Source organism: Aotus nancymaae, unplaced genomic scaffold (genome assembly GCF_030222135.1).
Source record: "Aotus nancymaae isolate 86718 unplaced genomic scaffold, 86718_ANA_hifiasm-v0.15.2.pri h1tg000064l_1, whole genome shotgun sequence".
Classification (NCBI taxonomy): Eukaryota; Metazoa; Chordata; class Mammalia; order Primates; family Aotidae; genus Aotus; species Aotus nancymaae.
In genome coordinates this window covers 24,052,543-24,075,313 of record NW_026988479.1, presented here as the reverse complement: position 1 = coordinate 24,075,313, position 22,771 = coordinate 24,052,543, and the positions used below count along the sequence as shown (strand labels likewise).

At 42.3% G+C, this 22,771-nt stretch overlaps 1 pseudogene; it reads right to left on the bottom strand.

Moving 5' to 3' along the window:
• Window positions 1–13,890: 13,890 nt before the first annotated feature.
• LOC135270609 (translationally-controlled tumor protein-like) lies at window positions 13,891–18,273 on the bottom strand (annotated as a pseudogene).
• Window positions 18,274–22,771: the final 4,498 nt, after the last annotated feature.

The following is a 22,771-nucleotide window of genomic DNA, read 5'->3' as shown; positions in this document are numbered from 1 at the left end:
TTATTGAGACTTGTTTTGTGGCCAAACATATGGTCTATTTTGGAGAATGTTCCATGCAGTGATGAATAAAATGTATATTCTGCAGTTGTTGGGTAGAATGCTCTGTAAATATCTGCTATGTCCATTTGTTCTAGGGTATAGTTTAAGTTCATTGTTTCTTTGTTGACTTTCTGTCTTGACCTGTCTAGTGTAGTCAGCAAAGTACTGAATTCTCCCATTATTGTTTTATTGCCAACTATCTCATTTCTTAGGTCTAATAGTAATTTTTTATAAATTTGGGAGCTCTAGTGTTAGGTGAATATATATTTAGGGATTGTGATTTTTTTTGTTGAACTAGCCCTTTTTATCATGACTTAATGCTTCTCTCTCTCTCTTTTAACTGTTGTTGCTTTAAAGTCTCTTTTGTCTGATATAAAAATAGTGACTCCTGCTAACTTTTGGTGTCCATTTGCATGGAGTATCTTTTTCCATCCCATTTACCTTAAGTTTATGTGAGTCCTTAGTGTCAGATAAGTCTCTTGAAGACAGCAGAGAGGTGGTTGGTGAATTCTTATCCATTCCACCATTTTTTATATTTTAAGTGAAGGCCATTTCATTTTTAGGCCATTTACATTTAGTGTTAGGATTGAGATGTGAGGTACTATTCCATTCATAGTGCTAGTTATGGCCTGAATACCTTTTTTCTCATTGTGTTATTGTTTTATAAGCCCGGTAATATTTATGCTTTAAGGAAGTTCTATTTTGGTGTACTTTGAGGTTTTGTTTCAAGATTTAAAACTCTTTTTTTAGCAGTTCTTGCAGTGCTGGCTTGGTAGTGGTGAATTGTCTCAGGATTTGTTTGTCTGAAAAAGATTTTATCTTTCCTTCATTTATACAGCTGAGTTTCACTGGATACAAAATTCTTGGCTGATAATTATTTTGTTTAAAGAGGCTAAAGATAGGACCCCATGCCTTCTAGCTTGTAGGGTTTCTGCTGATAAATCTGCTGTTTATCTGGTAGCTTTTCCTTAATAGGTTACCTAATACTTTTGCCTCACAGCTCTTAAGATTTGTTTTTTTTTTTTTTTTTTGTCTTGACTTTAGATAACTGAATGACTATGTGTTTAGGTGATGATTTTTATTGTTACTATTATTATTACTATTTTTGAAGACAGAGTCTTGCTCTGTAACCCAAGCTGGAGTACAGTGGCACAATCTCAGCCCACTGCAAACTCTGCCTCCCAGGTTCAAGCGATTCTCATGCCTCAGCCTTCCTAGTAGCCAGGATTACAGATGTGCAACACCAAGTCCAACTGACTTTTGTATTTTTAGTAGAGTTTCACCATGTTAGCCAGGCTAGTCTTAAACTCCTGAGCTCAGGTGATTCATCTGCCTTGGCCTCCCAAAGTGCTGGGATTACAAGCATGAGGCATCATGCCTGGCCTAGGTGATCTTTTTGTGATGATTTTTTTTGGGGTGTTCTTTGAGCTTCTTTTCTTTAAATGTCTAGGTCTCTAGCAAGGTGAGGGAAATTTTCTTCAATTATTACCTCAAATAAGTTTTCCAAACTTTTAGATTTCTTTTCTTCCTCAGGGAAATCAATTATTCTTAAGTTTGGTCATTTCACGTAATCCCAAACTTCTAGGAGGCTTTGTCAATTTTTACTTATCCTTTTTTCCTTTGTCTTTGTTGGATTGGGTTAATTTGAAATCCTTGTGTTTGTACTCTCAAGTCTTTTCTTCTACTTGTTCTAGTCTATTGGTGAAACTTTACAGTGTATTTTGTATCTCTCTAAGTGTGTCTTTCATTTCCAGAAGTTGTGATTGCTTTTTGTTTATGATGTCTATTTCTCTGGAGACGCTGTGGTTCGTATCCTGTATTATTTTAAAAATTTATTTAAGGGCCAGGTGCGGTGGCTCATGCCTGTAATCCCAGCACTTTGGGAGGCCGAGGCGGGTGGATCATGAGGTCAAGAGATTGAGACCATCCTGGTCAACATGGTGAAACCCCGTCTCTACTAAAAATACAAAAAATTAGCTGGGCATGGTGGCGTGTGCCTGTAATTCCAGCTATTCAGGAGGCTGAGGCAGGATAATTGCCTGAACCCAGGAGGCGGAGGTTGTGGTGAGCCGAGATCGTGCCATTGCACTCCAGCCTGGGTAACAAGAGCGAAACTCCGTCTCAAAAAAAAAAAAAAATTTATTTAAGTTGTTTTTCACCTTTCTCTGGTGCCTACTTGAGTAACTTAATGATCAACCTTCTGAATTCTTTTTCTGGCAATTCAAATATTTCTTCTTTGTTTGGATCCATTGCTGGTGAGCTAGTGTGATCTTTTGGGGGTGTGAAAGAACCTTGTTTTGTCATATTACCAGAATTGTTTTTCTGGTTCCTTCTCATTTGGGTGGACTATGTCAGAGAAAATATCTGGGGCTTAAGGGCTGCTGTTCAGATTCTTTTGTCCTAGGGGGTGATGCCTTAATGTGGTGCTCTCCCTCTTCCCTTAGGGATGGAGCTTCTTGAGAGCTGGACTGCAGTGGCTGTTGTTGCTCTTCTGGGTCTAGCCACCCAGTGAAGTTACCAGGCTCTGGGCAGGTACTAGGGTATTTCTGCAAAGAGTCCTGTGATGTGATCTATCTTCAAGTCTCCCAGCCATGGAGACTAGCACCTGCTCTGGTGGAGGTAGTAGGAGAGTGAAGTGGATTCTGTGAGAGTCCTTGGTTGTAGTTTTGTTTAGTGCACTGGTTTTCTTGAATCCTGGTTATGCTAGCAGTAAAGCTGTCATGTGGACAGACCCAGGACCTCTGGTTAGCCAGGATGTTTTAGGTGGTGGAATTGGCTATTGTCTTCTCCCTCCTTGGAGTAGGGTTGTTCTGTTATGGGTTGCTGTAATGGCTTGAGTTGATTGGCTTCCAGCCAGGAGGTGGCACTTTCAAGAAAGTACCAGCTGTGCTAGTAGAAGGGGGATACAAACTTGCCCTAAGGTCACCTGGAAAAGTATTTGGGTTTCTCTGGTGATGGTTGGGTCCATAGAGCTTCCACAAGCTTATGACTTTTGTCTTTGGCTACCAGGGTAGGTAGAGAAAGACCATGAGGTAGGGGCAGGGTTAGGTGTGTCTGAGCTCAGATTCTCCTTGGGTAGAGCTTGCCATGCCACTGTGGGGGATGGGAGTGTGGTTTTCAGGCCAATGGAGTTATGTTCCAAGGGAGATTATGGCTGCCTCTGTTGCTCTGTACAGTTTGCCAAGGAAATGGGGGAGAGCTGGCAGTGACAGGCCTCACCCAGATCCCATGCGGTCAGCAAGGCCAGTCTTACTCCCGCCATGCTCCCCACAGAGCTGAATTTTTATCCAGGCCTCCAGTGTGCAAGGCTGAGATCTTGCCTCAGCTACAAGCCTTCCTGCCAAGAAAGTAGGGAATTCAGACTTTGCCCGCCCCTGCCTGCCATGGCTTCTGTGCTCATAGCTACTTTCTGTTCACCACCCAGCCCACAAATTCTGCCCAGGAAAATTCGCACTTGGTCAAAATTATTATAGTTCAGCTGGAAGCCTCCTTTACCTTACGGCCCTTCCCTAATTCCACTGGCTGCCTTCTCCAAGGACCCCTGTGAGATAAAGTCAGAAATGGCTTCCCTGGGGACTGGGAGTGCCTACAGGTTCTTCTGCTGCTGCTTCTTTTATATTTCACTTGACTCTCTAAATTTGCTTTAGCTCTAGGTAAGGTTCAATCCTTAGTCCATGATCTGGATTTTCAGATTTCCCAGTGAGGATGTGTGTTTGGAGGCAGACTTTCCCCCTCTCACAGTTTTTTGGCTATCTCACAGAGTTTGCAGCAGCAAGCTACTTCTTTCAAAAGGTCTGTGAATTCTTTTGGTTTTCCTGGTATGTTCCTGTGGTGGTTCTTGGAGCAAACATTCATGGTGTGATCTCCACAAGCTGCTCTGTCCATCTAAGTAGGAGCTGCAAGTTAGTCCTGCCTCCTATCTGCCCTTTTTCCTCCTACTCTAACATCGTTATTTTGAATCTTTTATTTGGGATTTCAGAGATTTTTGATTGAACTCTATTGCTGGAGAATTACTGTTTTTCTCTTGGAGGTGTCATTTTTTTTTTTGCTTTTTCATGTTTCTTATGTTTTTACATTGATGTCTGTGCATCTGGTGTAACAGTTGTTTCTTTCAATTTTTGGAATTTGCTTTCATAGGGGAGGATACTTTTTTGAAGATGTATCTATAGTATTGGTTGGGTAGGGCACTTTGCCTTTGATTTTGGATGTGTGCAGTAGTGTGGTCTCCATATAATTTCTTCAGCTGTAAACATTGTCAGTGGTGTCTGTGACTTCACGTGCGTGAAGAGATTTTTGATTGAACTCTATTGCTGGAGTTCAATTGTTAGTGGCATAGAGACAGTGGCAAAATTTTGCTGGATACAGCAATGCCAGGTGGTCCTATCTTTATGCCCCTGTGGTGGCAGCAGTAGGCTAAGCATGCCTGTCCTTGGGCTCCAGGGTGGCATGTATTGGCACTGGTTCTAATGGTTCCATATAGGCCAGTTCTTGGGCCCCCAGGTGGCTTTTTCAGGTGCTGGTAGTGGCAGAGTTGGGCCAGGCAGATGGGTGGGTTTTCAGGTCCCTGGGCAATGGTCGTGGCATGGGTGATTGTAGTAGCAGTAGATGGACTGATTTCTGGGTCCTAAGTGGTCTGTATTGTGTTGACAGTGGCTGTGATGGGCTGGGTGGGCCAGTCACTAGGCCTATAGGTGTGTGCCCACTGTTGTGGTAATGGCAGATTGGGTGGGCTTGACCTCAAGCTTCCAAAAGAAGGGCTTAGGTGCCAACAATGGTGGACTGGGCTTGGTGGACCCCGGGTCCCTGGAGCACATGCTCTGGTACTGGGGGTGGGGAGCAGAGCAAGGCTGGGCAGACTGGTCCTCAGTCCTCCTAGGGGTACTTGCGGGTACTAGCTATGGTAGGCAGGGGCAGGGTGAGTCTTAGGCCCACGGGTAGCATGTATGGCAAGTACCAACTGCAGTGGCAGTGGCAGGCCAAATGAGCCTCACTTCAGGCCCCTGGGAGAAGTGCTCAAGTGCCAATGGTGACAAACAGGACTAGGCAGCCTCCAGGTCCCTTGACTGTGTGCTCCAGCACTAGGGGTTTCGGGTGGTGGAGTGGGCAATGCAGTTCTGTCCTTTAGATCCCACGTGGTGCTTGCAAGTGCTGGTTGTGGTCAGCAGGGGTGGGGTGATCTCCAGGCCCAAGACAAAATGTTCAAGTGGGGACTGCAGTAGCTACACTGCAGCCCTGCTCAGTGGGGTATGGTTGTGGGAGGGGTAGGGTTGTTTTAAGTGGCAGTAGCCATATGCAGGTGGCTGGGGAGTATGCATTTTGCTTATGCTTCAATTCTGGCAGTGGCAGCTTTAAATAGCTGATGAGGGTAGGGGGAGTTTGTCATTGCAATGCATGAAAATGTATAGTGGCTTCATTGTGCGGGGGAGTGGGTTTTGCTAATGGCTTACTCTTTGTTCTGGAGTCTGTGGTCTGCTAGAGGCTGGGCTCTAAATATGACATTTTGCTGCAGCTGCTTAGGGCTTTGGGTGTTTGGGGCCCAGCATGAGCTCCCTTTCTGGAGCAATGCCTTTTTGTGGTCTTCAGGCATGTTTTGATATTAGTCTTGAAGACTGCAAGGGTCTAGGGCTTTCCCATGCAGAGGATGCAGGAGTCTACAGTGGAAATGTTGACTTCTGAGAGTCACTCACTTATCCTTTCCCTGCACTGTGGAGCCTCCCCAGGCTCTCAGCCAATCCTGGGCAAGCAGGCTGCCTGACTTCCCCCTCCGTCCTTTCTTGGGGTGTTTCCTGTCATTTCGCTGTTGAATTCCAGTGTCGTTTCTTAGATGATATATTCAAAGTATTCTACTCTATTTTGGTTCTTCTTTCTGGAGGAGGCAAGTACCAGATGCCTTTAGTCAGCCATCTTGAAGCCTCTCAGTTCACCTATTTAAAGTATACAGCTCAATGATCTTTAGTATAGTCACGCTGTTGTGCAACCATCACCACAATCAATTTTAGAACATTTGTGACATGTCATGAAGAAACCCTGTGCCCTTTAGCTATCACTCTTCAATTTCCCCATCCCCCTGCCCCAAGCAACTACTGTCTGTGTGTATAGATCTGCCTATTCTGAACATTTCAAAGAAATAGAATCATACATACAACACGTGGTCTTTTGTAATTGACTTCTTTCATTTAGCATAATGTTTTTAAGGTTCATTCATGTTGTACCATGTATTGGTATTTCATTTATTTTATTGGGGAATAATATTCTGTTGTACACATATACCACATTTGTATTCATTTATCCATTGCCAGGCATTTGGGTTGTTTCTATCTTTTGGCTATTATGAATAATATTACTATAAACATTCATGTGCAAATTTCTGTGTGAACATAATTTTTCATTTCTTTTGGGGATACAAAACTAGCACTAGAGTTTTTGGATCAAATAGTAAGTCTATGTTTAATACAATTGTATTAGACCATTTTCCTGCTGATGAAGATATACTTGAGATTGGGAAGAAAAAGGGGTTTAATTGGCCTTATAGTTTCATATGGCTGAAGAGGCCTCAGAATCATGGCAGGAAGCAAAAGGTACTTTTTGCATGGTGGTGGCAAGAGAAAACAAGGAAGATGCAAAAGTGGAAACCCCTAATAAAACCATCAGATCTCGTGAGACTTATTCACTACCATGAGAACGGTATGGGGGACTCCACTACCATGATTCAAATTATCTCCCTCTGGGTCCCTCCCATAATAATGGAAATCATGGTAGTACAATTCAACATGAGATTCGGTTAGCAACACAGAGCCAAACCATATCATTCCACCCCTGGCCCTTCCAAATCTCATGTCTTCACATTTCAAAACTAATCATGCCTTCCCAACAGTTCCCCCAAGTCTTAACTCATTTCAGCATTAACCCAAAAGTCCACAGTTCAAAGTCTCATCTGAGACAGGTCAAGTCCCTTCCACCTATGAGCCTGTAAAATCAAAAGCAAACTGGTTACTTCCTAAATATAATGCAGGTGCAGGTATTGGGTAAATACAACCCTTCCAAAGGGATAAATGAGCCAAAACAAAGGGGCTACAGGGCCTATGAAAGTTTGAAATCCAGCAGGGCAGTCACATTTTAAAGCTCCAAAATGATCTCCTTTGAATCCAGGTCTTACATCCAGGTCATGCTGATGCAAGAAGTGGGTTTCCATGGTCTTCGGCAACCCTGCCCCTGTGGCTTTGCAGGGTACAGCCTCCCTCTCAGCTGCTTTCACAGACTGGAGTTGAGTGTCTGTGGCTTTTCCAGGCACAGGGTGCAAGCTATAGGTTGATCTACCATTCTGGAGTCTGGAGGATGGTGGCCCTCTTCTCACAGCTCCACTAGGCAGTGCCCAAGTAGGGACTCTGTGGGGGCTCCAACCCCACATTTCCCTTCTGCACTGCCCTAGCAAAGATTCTCCATGAGAGCCCCATTTCTGCAGCAAACTTCTGCCTGGGCATCCAGGAATTTCCATACATCTTCTGATATGTAGGTGGAGGTTCCCAAATCACAATTCTTGACTTCCACGTACCCGCAGGCTCAACACTACATGGCAGCTGCCAAGACTTGGGGCTTGCACCCTCTGAAGCTATGGCCTGAGCTCTATGTTGGCACCTTTCAGACATGGCTGGAGTGGCTGGAACATAAGGCACCAAGTCCCTAGGCTGCACACAGTATGGGGACCCTGGGCCTGGCTCACAAAACCATTTTTTCTTGTGAGACCTCTGGGTCTGTGATGGGAGAGGCTGTCACAAAGGTCTCTGACACGCCTTGGAGACATTTTCTCTATTGTCTTGAGGATTAATGTTCAGCTCCTTGTTACTTATGCAAATATCTGCAGCCAGCTTGACTATCTCCTCAGAAAAAGGGGTTTTACTTTTCTATTGCCTTGCTAGGATACTAAAACTGAATGCTTTTAACAGCACTCAAGTCACTTCTTGAATGCTTTGCTGCTTAGAAATTTCTTCTGACAGATACCCTAAATCATCTCTCTCAAGTTTAAAGTTCCACAAATCTCTAGGGCAGGAACAAAATGCTGCCACTCTCTTTGCTAAAACATAACAAGAGTCAGCTTTGCCCCAGTTCCCAACAAGTTCCTCATCTCCATCTGAGACCACCTCAGCCTGGATTTCATTGTCTGTATCATTATCATTATTTTTGTCCAAGCCATTCAACAAGTCTCGAGGAGGTTCCAAATGTTCCCACATTTTTCTGTTTTCTTCTGAGCCCTCCAAACTGTTCCAACCTCTGCTTGTTACCCAGTTCCAAAGGTGCTTCCACATTTTCAGGTATCTTTTCAGCAATGCCTCATTCTACTGGTACCAATTTTCTGTATTACTCCATTTCATGCTGCTGATAAAAACATACCCAAGACTGGGAAGAAAAAGAGGTTTACTTGAACTTACAGTTCCACATGGATGGGGAGGCCTCAATTATGGCAGGAGGTGAAAGGCACATTTTACATGGTGGTGGTAAGAAAAAATGAGGAAGATGCAGAAGCAGAAACCCCTGATAAAATTATCAGATCTCATGAGACTTATTCATTACCACAAGAACACTATGGGGGAATCCATCACGATGATTCAAATTATCTCCCACCGTGTCCCTCCTACAACACGTGGGAATCATGGGAGTACAATTCAAGATGAGATTTGGGTGGGGACACAGAGCCAAACCGTATCAATGATGAAGACTGGGTTTTAAAGGTGACTGTACAATATACATCCCCATCACCATTGTAGGAAGGTTCTGATTGCTCCACGTCCTTGCCAATGCTTGTTATTACCTGGCTTTTGATTGTAGTCATCTTAGTGGGTATAAAGTGGTATCTCATTGTGGTTTGGATTTTGCTTTCCCTGAGGACTGATATCAATCATATTTCTATGAGCTTATTCGCCATTTGTATATCTTCTTTGAAGAAACATTTATTCAGATCTTTTAAAATTGGTTATTTTTACTTTGATTTTTAAGTTGTAAGAATTCTTTATATGATATATATATATATATTCCATATTGTATCAGATATAAGATTTGCAAATATTGTCTCCCTGGGTTTTCTTTTCAATTTCTTGATGGTGTTCTTTGAGGCACAAAAGTTTTTCATTTTGAGGATGTACCCAGCATCTCAAAATTAGCAAAATGCTTCCAAGGATACTTCTGAATTTTCTCTCACAGCCATTCTGTAAAGCACACAGGGCAGAGGTTATGTTTCAATTTCATAGTTGATGAATGCACCCTTAGACAAGCTGCTCAGCCTCTCAGCCTCATGATGAAGCAGAGGGATAGAATTAGGACTTAAATGTGGGCCCCTCACCATCCTTTGTCTAAGATTCATTTTATCTCATCCAGCTGAATGGTGATCAATTCTGGTCTTAGGTGAGACCATGGGACCTCGGGTCATCAAAAATCCCCCCTAAATAACTTCTATTAGGAAAACAAGCTTTTTTTCCCCACATAATTATGAGAACATAAATAGAGGGGTGTGAAATGTTACACCCATAAGGATGTTCATAACAATTGGTGGCCACTGGCAAGGTGCAAGAGGAAGGCCTGGGGTGGGATTCTCTGTGGGGCTCGCCTGGAAAGGTAATCAGGAGAGTAGAATCTTGGCTCATGCCTCTCAAGGGAATGGAGTTGAGAATCATGGAGCAGAGATTCCCTTTGTTTAGGAGTTTGTTTTGAACTTGTTTAGATTCCAGGAAGGGAGATACAACTCCCACTGGAAAGAGGAAAATATTCCTAGATGTTGGGAAAACACTGATACAACTTTTCTGCCTCTAGCAAAAGGAAAGAAAAAACCTTTCTGGGCCAGCTTTACCCATGGACTGCACCCTTCACAGGCTGCCATCTAGGCTACCCTCAGGAAAGTTCTCTTTTCTACAAAGAGCTCCCATCTTTCTTACTTGAAAGACCCAGTGACAAGTCAAGTTAAACAGACAAAGTCAGAGTTGACATTTTTACAATGTGGGGCAATTCCAGTGAAGTCAAGCATGAAGCCATGAGCAAATTAATATACATTATATAATAATATACTATCATCTAATTATATAATATATTTATAATTATATAATACTGTATATAGTATGAATATATATGGATATGTTTGATTATTATATGATTAATACTATCTTAAGGGTGTGTGCATATATGTATATTGTATATACATGTAATATATATAATCCTTCTTCTAAAAATGGGATCACATATTCATGTGTCTAGAATACAGAGCCAAAGATCTGGAAGGTCACTCCAAAATACCAGTGGTTGCCTTTAGAGAGGGGGCTGAGTTTGGGTTAGGGCTGAAGTTGTTTGAGAGGGAACTGGCTTTTTTATTCACTATATAGTTTGAACTTTTTAATGCACATGTGCCTACTATAATAACATCATTTAAAGCAGAATATATTTGGTGGTTTTGGGACCTGACTTCCCTGCCTGATGGCACTTCCCTCATTACCCTCATTAGGGAGCAGGGCTCCTTATTACTCTATAGCATTACAAACATGATCTCTGACGTTCCCCTCTGCACCATCCATATTGTCTGCTCTCCCACTCTGTGTTAGGCTGTTCTTGTATTGCTGTAAAAAATACCTAAGACTGGGTAATTTATAAAGAAAAGAAGTTTAATTGACTCACAGTTCTGCAGACTGTACAAGCATCTGTTCATGTTCTGGGAAGGCCTCAGGAAGCTTTACTTATAGAAGAAGTTCAAGTGCAAGCAGGCACATCATCTGGTGAAAGCAGGAATGAAAGAGAGAAAGGAGAGGTGCCACACATATTTTTTTTTAAAAAAATAGAGACAGAGTCTCATTCTGTGCACAGGGTGGAGTGCAGTGGCTCAATCTTGGCTCACTGCCAACCTCCACTGTCTGGGTTCAAATGATTTTTGTGCCTTAGCCTCCCAAGTAGCTGGGCCTACAGGCACATGCCACCACGTCTGGCTAATTTTTTTTGGTATTATTTTTAGTAGAGACAGGGTTTCACCATGTTGGCCGGCTGTTCTCAAACTACTGACCTCAGGTGATCCACCAGCCTCAGCCTCCCAAAGTGCTGGGATTACAGGCGTGAGCCACTGTACCCAGCCTGCCACACACTTTTAAATGACCAGATCTCATGAGAATTTACTCACTGTAACAAGGACAGCACCAAGCGGATGATACTACACAATTCATGAGAAATCCACCCCCATGATCCAATCACTTCCCACTAGGCTCCACTTCCAACATTGGGGATTAAATATCAACATGACATTTGGATGGGGAATATATACAAACTGATTCCTCAATCTGCTGGACAGTCTTCTTATGACCTTATGTCATGGATCATTCTTGCTTTCATTTCCCTTACCACCCACTTGGGCCTCCTCAACCAGTCTGACTCCAAGGTCACCTATTTCAGTGACTCTATCACCAGCTTTCTGGATTCTGTTACCCCATTGTCCCCTGGCCGCCCCTACATTGCCAGCTCAGAATCTTTTGCTCTCCCCGGTGTGTTTCAAGACTGCTGGACGAGAGCCATAAATGTTCATGACCGGGTCCCCTGAAAACTCCTAACAACCAGCCCTGCTTGCCCCTCACTGCCCTAAGCAATCATCTTATTCCTTTCTGTTGACTTCTTATTACACTGCCCTCCCATATACACCTTCCCCTTCTCCTGGTTTATATTGAGAAAACTGAGACTTTCACCCATGAACTGCTCCAAATGCTCCCCTCCTTCCCTCAAACTCTTAACAGTTTTTTGTATCACATTCACCTTGTGGCCCATCTCAGAAGAGCTCTGTCTCTGAGACAGGCTGTTTGTATATACCCTCAAGTCCATCCTAGCTTTCTTTTGGTGCTGTCCTCATTATAGTGAGTGAATTCTTGTGAGATCTGGTCATTTAAAAGTGTGTGTACAAGAACCTCCCTCCAGAAAAACAAACAAATGAAAAAAACAAACAAAAAAAAATCCAGTGTTTTTCTTCTCCTTTGCATCATTGGTCTATTTCTCTTTTGTTCATATTAGTGTGGCACACATCTCTATTCTGCACTTAGTTCATTTAATAGTTCCCTTCACAAAATGGTTGAGAAAACAGGCATGCATACAGAATGTTGTCGAGGCTGCCTACATTCCCACCACATCAGGACTGACTCACTTATCCCCTAGTTGCTGGAAGCTTTCAAGGTTGACAGCTCTCAGGGCAGTCCCTCTCTAGAGCTTGCCTAGAATTGAAGAGAACAATCTCCTGGGCATGGCCCCTTCTGAAGCAGCATGACTCCAGTGACTGGTTGTTATAGGGGTGAAAAGGTAGGACCCCCTTACCTCAATTCAGGAACTCTGAAGGGGGTACCCACTCCTGAGCTCTCTGTAGGAACCAGCTGAGGCCTCTGTTGGATTTGTATTGCTGCCCAGCAACTCCTCCTGCCTGATCTTGCTTCTCTCACTCTACTCACTGGTGTGGATCCCAAGAGCACATTCCCATAAATTTCCTGCCTGTCACTCTTCTTCTCAGAGTCTACTTCTAGGAAACTGACTGATTACAGCAGGCTTTTCAAATCTGGAAAGAAATCTTGAACATGGATGGGAAGAATCAATACTCAAATTGATTCCATCTTCTTGGAACATAGAGCCCAGTCTAAGAAGATAAACCTCCTTGAATCGATGTAAACTTTTGAATTATGTAGCTTAAAGAAAAATCCAGTTGTACAAATATAAGATGTAGGCTGGGAGTGGTGGCTCATGTCTGTAATCCCAGCACTTTGGGAAGCTGATGTAGGAGGATTACTTGAGTTCAGGAGTTTGAGACCAGACTGGGCCATAGAGACATCCTGTCTCTATAAAGAATGCAAAAAGTGTAGTGATGTGCACCTGTGATTCTAGCTACTCTGGAGACTGAGGCAAGAGGATTGCTTGAGCCTGGGAGGCTGAGGCTGCAATGAACTGTGATGATCATGCCACTGTACTCCAATCTGGGAAACAGAGTAAGAACCTGTCTCAAAACAAAACAAAACAAAAAACCAAATATAAGTTATGAGAGATTTTGGCTCACATTTATTTGAAAAAGAAAAAAACCTAAGGGATCTCTTCATTCTTTCCTCTATGTATTTATTTATTTACATAGAAGTACATATTCTGTGCTAGGCACTTGCTGCACAGAAGAGGTGGAGGGCAGAAATATGAGGAGATAGAAAATAAACAAAAACCCAGATTTATGATTATACTCCATGTAAATAAACAGAGGGCAACAAAAGGGAATAAAAGGAGTGTCTCTCAGGTGAGGTGACACTGAAAGCCTGGTGAGAGATCCATGCCAGTTTCAATGGGACAGATGCTCAGGCCGTCAAAGGTAAGGAACTTTGGACTCTGCAGGGTTCCTGCTCCCATGCCATGCTAACTGGAGGCTCCAGTCATTGAAGGAAGGGCTGCAGGTGGAGTTACCTGTGGTCTTGCTGCTCAAAGCATGGTCTGCAGACCAGTGGAGCAGGTACGACAGGCAAGCTCCCATTAGCAATGCCGATCTTCTGGTCCCTTCCCAGCCCTCAGGATCAGAATCTGCACCTTACTGGTTTCCAGGTATATTAATGTCCCATGGCTGCTGTAATGAATTACCACAAACTTAGTGCTTGAAACAATACAAATTTATTTTCTTATGGTTACAGATATTAGGAATTTCAAAGGAATCTTTCTGATTCTCTTTGAGGACAGGCGGATCTGGTTTTGCTTACTGGCATTTCTGGATATGCCCTCTGATTGAAACTGGGATTTTGTTTCTGTCATGACTGCTTGGATCCCCTTCCTCCCCGTAGCCCTACATGTTCCAGATGCTTGAAGAACACACCCAAGACAAGTAGAACAGTGATTGCACGTGTCCACCCATGCACACGAGCTTTGCATAAGAAAAAAAAAACCTTTTCAAGTCACCACCATTATTTAGTGAGGTATAAACTTTTTTATCTTTATTTAATTATTATTATTATTTACAAAGGGGGAAATATGCCAAAGAACATACAACTCAAAACCGGTAGAGACAGGATTTAATTCAAGTCTTCTGACCACGAATCTAATGCCCAAATTGACCACTGAGAGGTACAAACACATCCAAGTATTGGTAGGATTTCTGTTACCCTCTTGGATAGTAGCTTGTCTGGCTGATTTCTGCACCCAGAGAAAACAAGTCCAAGGATGGGGAGGTGCTATGGGGGAAGGGTATGTTATTCTGTGTAATCCATGTAACTCTTTAATCTGCTCTCTATTAGACTGGATGAGCAGTCTGTGTCATCTTTAAGAAAAGAAGAGGCTTCCTCTGCTATTACCCAAGGCTCCCAGCAAGAGTGGGGGCGCTCTGAATAGGTTGCTGGTTGAATGGAGGCTAGTTTATCAGGCAGGGGAGAGTGCAGAGGTCATACTTGGAGGGTGGCCACATTCATACAAGACGGTGCAACTCCTGCATGACATCTTTCCCAGAAGAAGGTCCTGGTATTATAAAGTTGCTTCCCCCAGGATGCTGTAATCAGCTACAGGCAGTGCTCTATGAAGGCCATCAAGAAACTGGGGAGTTGAGGGGCCTTCAGTTACTGGAATATGCCTGTTACAGAAAATGCTTCTTGATTTTGCTTCTTGTTCTTCCGAGTTGCAGTGGAGATTGTGTTTGGGACTGAGATCTGGTATCTTCTGTGATGCTCAGTATGAGGGACCATCTCTCAAGTCAGGTCAAGAGTATAATAGCCTAGGAGACGCCCTGGACCTTTCTTCCAAGAGCACCCCTGGTACAACATGATTACATTACAATTTCTCCTCCTCGTTTTCTTTCCCCTTCTTCATCTCCTTTTTCATATTTTTTAAACAATACATTTTATTGCATATATTTGAGGTTTACAGCATGGTGTTATGAGATATATACAGACAGTAAAATGGTTTCTATAGTGAGGCAGCTTAACATATCTATAATTTCATATAGTTAGTTTTTGGGTGTGTGTGACAAGAGCAGCTAAAATCTGTTTATTTAACAAAAAGTCCTAATACAAAACAATGTTACTTTTATTTACTTTTATTTTATTTATCTATTTATTTATTTTTGAGCATTATCTTTCCCTATATTGCAACTCAGAATCAAAACCTTTGATTCTTCTTTATATTCCAGTCCCAGAAGTAGTTTCCACTGTAGAAGTTAATTGATGAGTCTTATTCTTTCTAGTAGTAGCTTACAACCAGGCTCTAGCTTCTCCAGGAACACTATAGGATGAATTTAGTTTAAATATGTATTAACTAAAAGGCATTCTCTCAAATGAGTTTAAATGCATTTTATTTTTAGACAATATACATGGCATGTTTTTCTTAAAAACAATGCTTCCACTCCAGACAAATCACAGTCAAAATAAATGAAGAGCTCAAGATGACATCAGTCCCATTTGTCTTAAGTCCTGGTGTTGTGTGGATGACAAGCAGAAGCCAGTTATGATGACAGGTGATAGATCCAAAGTAATTGTGAAATTTGTTAACATTTTCCCATTTCTAATCCATCCTTAAAGAAAACTATATAGGTGGTTCAACATCCTCACAGTAGTCCAACAGAGCAACCATGCCATCTGGATTCATGTTTTCACCAACACAGAACTAATAGAGTTTGAAATGAGCAAGAATGTGCTTGATTTGTTCTGCAGCCCCGGTCATAAAAGGTTTTACTCTTTCTGGTCTCTGCTCTTCAAGTTTGCCGTTGATTGATTTCATGTAATATTTGATGTACTTCTTGCAGGCTTCTTTTGTGAAACTTGTTTCCTGCAGGTGATGGTTCATGACAATATGGACACGAGTGATTACTGTGCTTTTGGTACCTTCACCCTGGGGGCCTTCAGCGGAGGCATTTCCATTGATGAGTGAGTCATCGATGTTACCTTCTGTCCTACTGACTGTCTTCCCCTCCAACTCCAGGCACAGACTTCCACAATCTCCTGGATCTTGTAGATGTCGGAGAGCACCTCATCGTGGCTCTTGAGGTCCTGGTGGATAATCATGATGGCGGCTGAAGGGAGATGAAGGCAACGCTAGCTTAGCAGGAGCCTGAAGCTCTGAGCGAGCTCGGTGCAGCCTGAGTAGTGCTATCGGGCAGGCGGGAGTGGGCGGAAAAGCACTTTTATTTTATTAGTATAGTCATGTTGCACATTAGCTCTTTAGACTTGTTCATTCTACATATCTGCTACTTTGACATCTCCCCATACCCCTCACCTTAGTAACCACTGTTGATTTGGTCTTTTTTTTTTTTTTCAGCTTCCACATATAAGTAAGATCACACAATTTTTTTTCTTTCTGTGTCTGGTTTATTTTACTTATCGAAATGTCCTCCTGATCCAACTATGTTGTGGCAAATAGCAGAATAATCCCTCAGACTGAATAATATTCATATATATATTTACATTTTCTGTATCCATTCGTCCATTGGTGGACACTTAGTTTGCTTATCTTAGCTGCCGTGAATAAGGCTGCAATGAACATGTGGGTACAAATATTTTTATGAGATGGCGATTTCTTTTCTTTTTTTTCAAACAGCATCTTGCTCTGTTGCCCAGGCTGGAAGGCAGTGGTGTGATCATAGCTCACTGCAGCTTCAGACTCCTGGATTCAAGTTGATCCTGCTGTCTCAGCCTCCAAAATAGTTGGGATTGCAAGCAGGCAACACCACACCTGGATAATATTTTATTTTTTGTAGAGAAAGGGTCTCGTTATGTTGCCCAGGCTGGTTTTGAACTTCTGGGCTCAAGTGATCCTCCTGCCTCAGCCTCCCAAATTGCTAGGATTGCAGGCATGAGCTAACACACTCAGCAGTGGAAGTGGTAATTTCATTTTCTTTGGATATATACCCAGAAGAAGGGTTGCTGAGTTATATGGAAGTTTTGTTTTTATTTTCTTTAGAAATCTCCATACTGCTTTCCATAATGGCTTTACCAAACTGCATTCCCAACAACAGTATACTAGGCTTCTCTTTTCTTGACACTCTTACCAACGTTTATTATCTCTTATCTTTTTGGTAATAGCCATCCTAACAGATGTGAGCTAATATCTCTTAGTGGTTTTAATATGCATTTCCCTTATGATTAGTGGTGTTGAGTACCTCTTAATATACATTTTAGTCATTTTTACGTCTTCTTTAGAGAAATGTCTGCGCATATCCTTTGCCTATTTTTTAATCAAGTTATTTGTTTTTTTGCTGTTTAGTTATAAGAGTTCTTTATAAATTTTGGATATTAACTCCTTATCAGACATACAGTTTGCAAATATTTTTTCCCAGTCCGTATGTTGCCTTTTCATTATGTTGATTGTTTCCTTCACTAAAATGAAGATTTTCAGTTTGATGTAGTACCATTTATTTATTGTTTTTGTAGCCTGAGATTTTGGTGTGATATTCAAAAATTCATTGCCAAGACCATTTCAAGGAGCTTTCCCCCTGTGTTCTCTTCTAATATTTTATGGTTTCAAATCTTACACTTTGGACTTTTATTGATTTTGAGTTGATTTTTATGTATGGTGTAAAGGGTCCAGTTCAATTTTTTTTGCACATTAAAATTTGTTTTCCCAGCACCATTTGTTAAAGAGACTACCTTTCCCCCTTGTGTCCTCTTGGTGCCTTTGTCAAAAATTAGTTGAAAGAGTTTAAGAGGTATCGACATGAATTCTTCCTTGACTGTGTGGTAGAATTCAACTGTGAAGCTATTGGAAGGTTTTTAATTGCTTCTTCAATCAATTTATTTGTTTTTGGCCTGATCAAACTTTCTATTTATTCCTAATTCAATCTTGGTGGTTTATTTATTTCTAGGAATTTATTGATTTCTTTAAGGTTAACCAATTTGTTGGCATAACTGTTCATAATAGGCTCTATGATCCTTTTAATTCCTGGGGTATTTGTTGTAATGTCTTCCCTTTTCTTTTTTTTTAATTCTGTTTTTTTCCTAGTCTGGCTAAGGGTTTGTCAGTTTTATCTATTTTTTTTAAAGAACCAACTCTTAGTTTTATGGATTTTTTTCCTATACTTTTTCTGTTCTTTATTTTACTTATTTCTATTCTGAACTTCATTATTATTTTTCCTTCTGCTAACTTTGAATTTAGTTTATTTTTATTTTTCTAGATAATTGAGGTATAATGTTAGGCTATTTATTTGGAATCTTTCTTTTTTTAATTGCATTTTAGGTTTTGGGGTACATGTGAAAAACATGCAAGATTGTTGCATAGGTGCATACGTGGCAGTGTGATTTGCTGCCTTCCTCCCCTTCACCTATATGTGGCATTTCTCCCCATGCTATCTCTCCCCAACTCCCCACCCCCCGCTGTCCCCCCCTACTCTCCCCCAACAGACCCCAGTGTATGGTGCTCCCCTCCCTGTGTCCATGTGTTCCCATTGTTCAACATCCGTCTATGAGTGAGAACATGCAGTGTTTGATTTTGTGTTCTTGTGTCAGTTTGCTGAGAATGATGGTTTCCAGGTTCATCCATGTCCCTACAAAGGGCGTGAACTCCTCGTTTTTAATGGCTGCATAATATTCCATGGTGTATATGTGCCACATTTTCCCTGTCCAGTCTATCATCGATGGGCATTTGGGCTGGTTCCAGGTCTTTGCTATTGTAAACTGTGCTGCAATGAACATTCGTGTGCATGTATCCTGTGCTTTTCTCTTAGTGCTTTTAAGATTCTGCCTTTGTATTTTGACATTTTGATAAAAATGTGCCTCTGGAATGAATTTGTTTGGTGACTTTTGACCTTCGGATCTGAATATTCATATCTCTCCTAAGACTTAAGCTTTCAGCAGTTATTTCATTAAATAAACTTTATATATCTTTTCTTTTTTCTTCCTTTGAAGTCCACAATGTGAGCGTTTGTTCATTTAATGGTGTCCCATAAGTCTTGCAGGTTTTCTTCACTCTTTAAAAAGTTTTCCCTATTTTCTTCTAAGTAGGTTATTTCAAGAGGCCTATCTTCAAGTTCAGAGACTTTTTCTTCTGCTTTATATATTCTTCTGTTGAAGCTCTCAACTGTATATTTTTCAAAAATTAATTTATTGAATTCTTCAGCTCCAAGATTTCTGTTTGGTTCTTTTTAAATGATATCTATATTTTTGTTGAATTTGTCATTCAGATCATGAGTTGTTCTCCTGATTTCATTGACTTTTCTATCTGTAGTCTATTGTATGTCACGGAGTTTCTTTAAGATCATTATTTTGATTATTTTTCAGGAAATTTGTGAAATTTAATTTCTCTGTGGACAATCACTAGAGATTATATTCCTTTCATGGTGTCATATTTTCTTGATTTTTCACGCTTCTTGTGTCCTTCTGTTGATGTCTATGCCTCTGATGAAATAGTCATCTCCTCCAATTTTAGAGTAGCTTTCATAGGGAAAGATTTTCACTGGCATATGAGTCCTAGGTTGGTCAGAGTGTGTTGGCTCTGGTTCCAGGTGGGGACAGCAGAGCAGTCTCCATGCAGTTTTTTCAGCTGTGACTGACATGGTTGATAAATGCAGCTGATTCAGTGGCTAAGGCTACAAGAGTTTGTAGCAGCAGTGGTGGCCGGGTAGGTTGTTAGAACTCTCAGTGGAAAGTCCTTAGGGGGATCCTCTTGTTTTTGTTTTTCCCACAAAACATAAAAAAGTGGGAAGAAGTAGCTGAGGGGATCCCTCTTGGTGTTGAGTCTGACACGGGCCACAGGCAGCCACAGTGGTGCTGTGTTCCAGAGTACAGCTGCTTGGAGTAGCTGTGGAGTTTGGGTCCCAGATTCAATGTCTTGTTTTCCTATTGTAGAACCTGTAATGTGGGTGCAGGTTCACTCTCTGTGACACATGAACGAAGCTCTCCCACTAAACTGAGGACCGTTACTCTGAGGCACTCCCCAGTAGCTTGGGTCCAGGGGTCAGGTATGTAGCTGTGACTCTGATGCTGGGAGTCAGAGCACAACACTGGTATGGCTCTGGAGAGAAAGGAGTGTTCCTCTGGAGCCAACAGAGTACAGTGGCAACTAAGGCATCAGGAGAGGAAGTAGCAGATCATGGTGACTCTGACCCTGGAGAGGTGGAACACAACAGTGGCCTAGGGTGTGTGAGTCCAGGTGCAGTGGCAGAGAATTCCTCAGAAAGGAGGGGCACAGCTGTGGCTTGGGTTCTAGGAGGTGGGGAGCGGTGCAATGACAGCTCAACACCTTGGGGAGGTGGAACACCTCAGCAGCTCAGACTTCAGAGGGCTGGTTCAGATCCAAGAAGATGGAGCTCTGCAGTTGCTTAGCCCAAAGAGTAGGGTGAAATAGCACAGCCAAGACTCTGTTTCCCTAGAGGGTAGGGCACCATATCAGCTCAGGCACCAGGGGTGCAGCTGCTCTGGTGAGACAGTCTGGGGATCCCCAGTGGGCTTGGTGACAAACAGGCTTGAATGCTGGGGCTGTGGCTACTCCCCTTGGTTGACACTGTGATTCTGAGGGGTGAGGTACAAGGTTGGTAAGGCTCTAGAGTCAGATATGCTCTGCTGGCTCAGGCATGATTTATCCCTCCCTTATCCAGCTACTAGAGGGTGGGGATGTTGCCTGCTCTGCTTCCTATGAGATGATTCCCTTATGGAATATAAAGCCAGCACAAAGAGGGCACTCAGTGCACAATTGTGGAGTTAATAAATGCATTGAAATCATCAGGCAAGAGGATCTTCCTTTTACATACACATACAGACACACACATATGATTGGGATGTTTTTCCTTTTCCAGAAATGGGATCATATTGTAATCATTGTATTGCTAACTTTCTTTTCTTCTCCTTCATCTTTGTGTAATAATATCTTAGGGATCCTTCCTTGACTCTGTGAAGACCCATTCATTCATTTTAACTGCTGGATAATCACTCCTGTATCGATAAGCATTTGGGTTCCTTCAGCGTCTCATGGTTTCTAGCCATGCTGCTGAAGGCCTTGCACAGGCCTCTTGCTACACAGGTGTGAGTGTTTCTCCAGGAAAGACACCTGAGCAGGATTCCTGTTTACTGGGTCAGATGCCTAAAATCTAAATTTTCCTGAAAGACAAGCTGAACTGAGGAGAAATTCCTTTCCCCGGGCGTGGTAGGGAGTGTCAGTCCTGGGCTTGGTCCATGAACTTGGCAAACACACACACACACACACACACACACACACACACACACACACACACACAATTCTATTCCAGCCTGCTCACCAGGAAACCTAATTTAAAACAGGAACTAATTCATGTTAGCATCTTTCTTTTGTGGAAGCACACTGAACATGAAAGTTCTCAAATTTGAGTTCTAGTATAGGATTTGTCACAAACCTTCCAAGAAAATGTAGGACAAGGGACGTAGCCTCTATGGTCTTAAATGGGATTGGAGGAGATAAGGAGTAGAGGAATAGACACATTACTGTTCAAGGGCACTTTCAGTGCAAACCTTCCAGGGTGAGGCTTTGGTTTTCTGCCCTCGACACCAGGTTTGCCCATAGGAGACACAAAACGGGGAGCAGATGCTTTAAAAGGCCGTCAGCTTTCCCAGGTGAGTCAGAGTCTGCAGCTTGGTAACCTAAGCCCTGGTCAGCAGCTCCACCTTCTTTCCTGGAGCCTCAGCTGACCCCTGAAGAGGGCATATTTTACATCTCATGCAGAAGAAAGCCTGGAGAAAGCCTTGCTCGAGACTTAGTAGTCTGCATTTCTGATGACTGCCGGGCTCTACCACCACAGATGCCTGGTTTTGTGTTTCTGACAAAGAAGTAGAGCAGAGCGGTAAGGATAAAGGCCCTGGGGTGACACGGCCTTGGTTTCCATCCTGCTGGCAGACAGAGCTAGAGCAAATCACTCAGACTCTTAGTTTCCTTATCTTTAGGAGGGGGGTGAATGTTAAGTGAGGAGTTTTCACATGAGCACACAAGTGCTCAATAAGCATTTATTATCGTTGTTGTTAATGTCCACAACAAACAGAACTTTTAAAGTAACTGATGGTGTCTGATGAATTAGTGTCCATAGTGTATAGTAAGTTACAAGGCTAACATTCTGATCATATTTCTGCCACTAGCTCCCTCCAATATCAGTCCTCTGCTCATTCAAACTGAAAAAAAGTGTTCCCTAAACTGGCCTCGATGGTAATCCTAGCAGCTTTTGATAATGCCTCTTTCTTAATCTGGGATTGTCTTCCTACCTATTTTCTGCTTATCAAAATCCCATCATTCAAGGCTCCCAATCACATGATACCTCCTCCATAAAACTGTTTTTCCCATCGAGAAGTGCTAATTTTGTTTTCATATGGAATATATATCTATTTACTGATGATTCCCACGTCTGTATTTTTCCATAGAGACCTTTCCCCTAAATACCAGACTTGTGAACAGTTCTACCCACCCCCCACTCACCCAGGCCTGCTCCCCTGGCAGGCCTCCTCCTGACCCTCATGCGAGATAGATCAAGTGCCAATTGTAACAATAGGAGAAACAAGCTCTTATTCCTCCTGTCACATACAACATTCAACACAGCATATAGAGTATTTTACTACTTTCCTGAAAAAAACGTTTTCTCACCAAAATGTATCTGTTTGTTTTCCTCACATACCAAGAAATTCTCCAGCAGACACCAACTGGGTGTCCTATAATTCAGTTCAGTTATGACACTATCTACCTGAAGATAGTGTCAGATCCCACAGTTTAAGAGCCCAGTCTCATAAATTTGCCCTCCACTTCAGATGTCAGTCACAAGTTCCTGGTTGTGAGCTGTACTTCT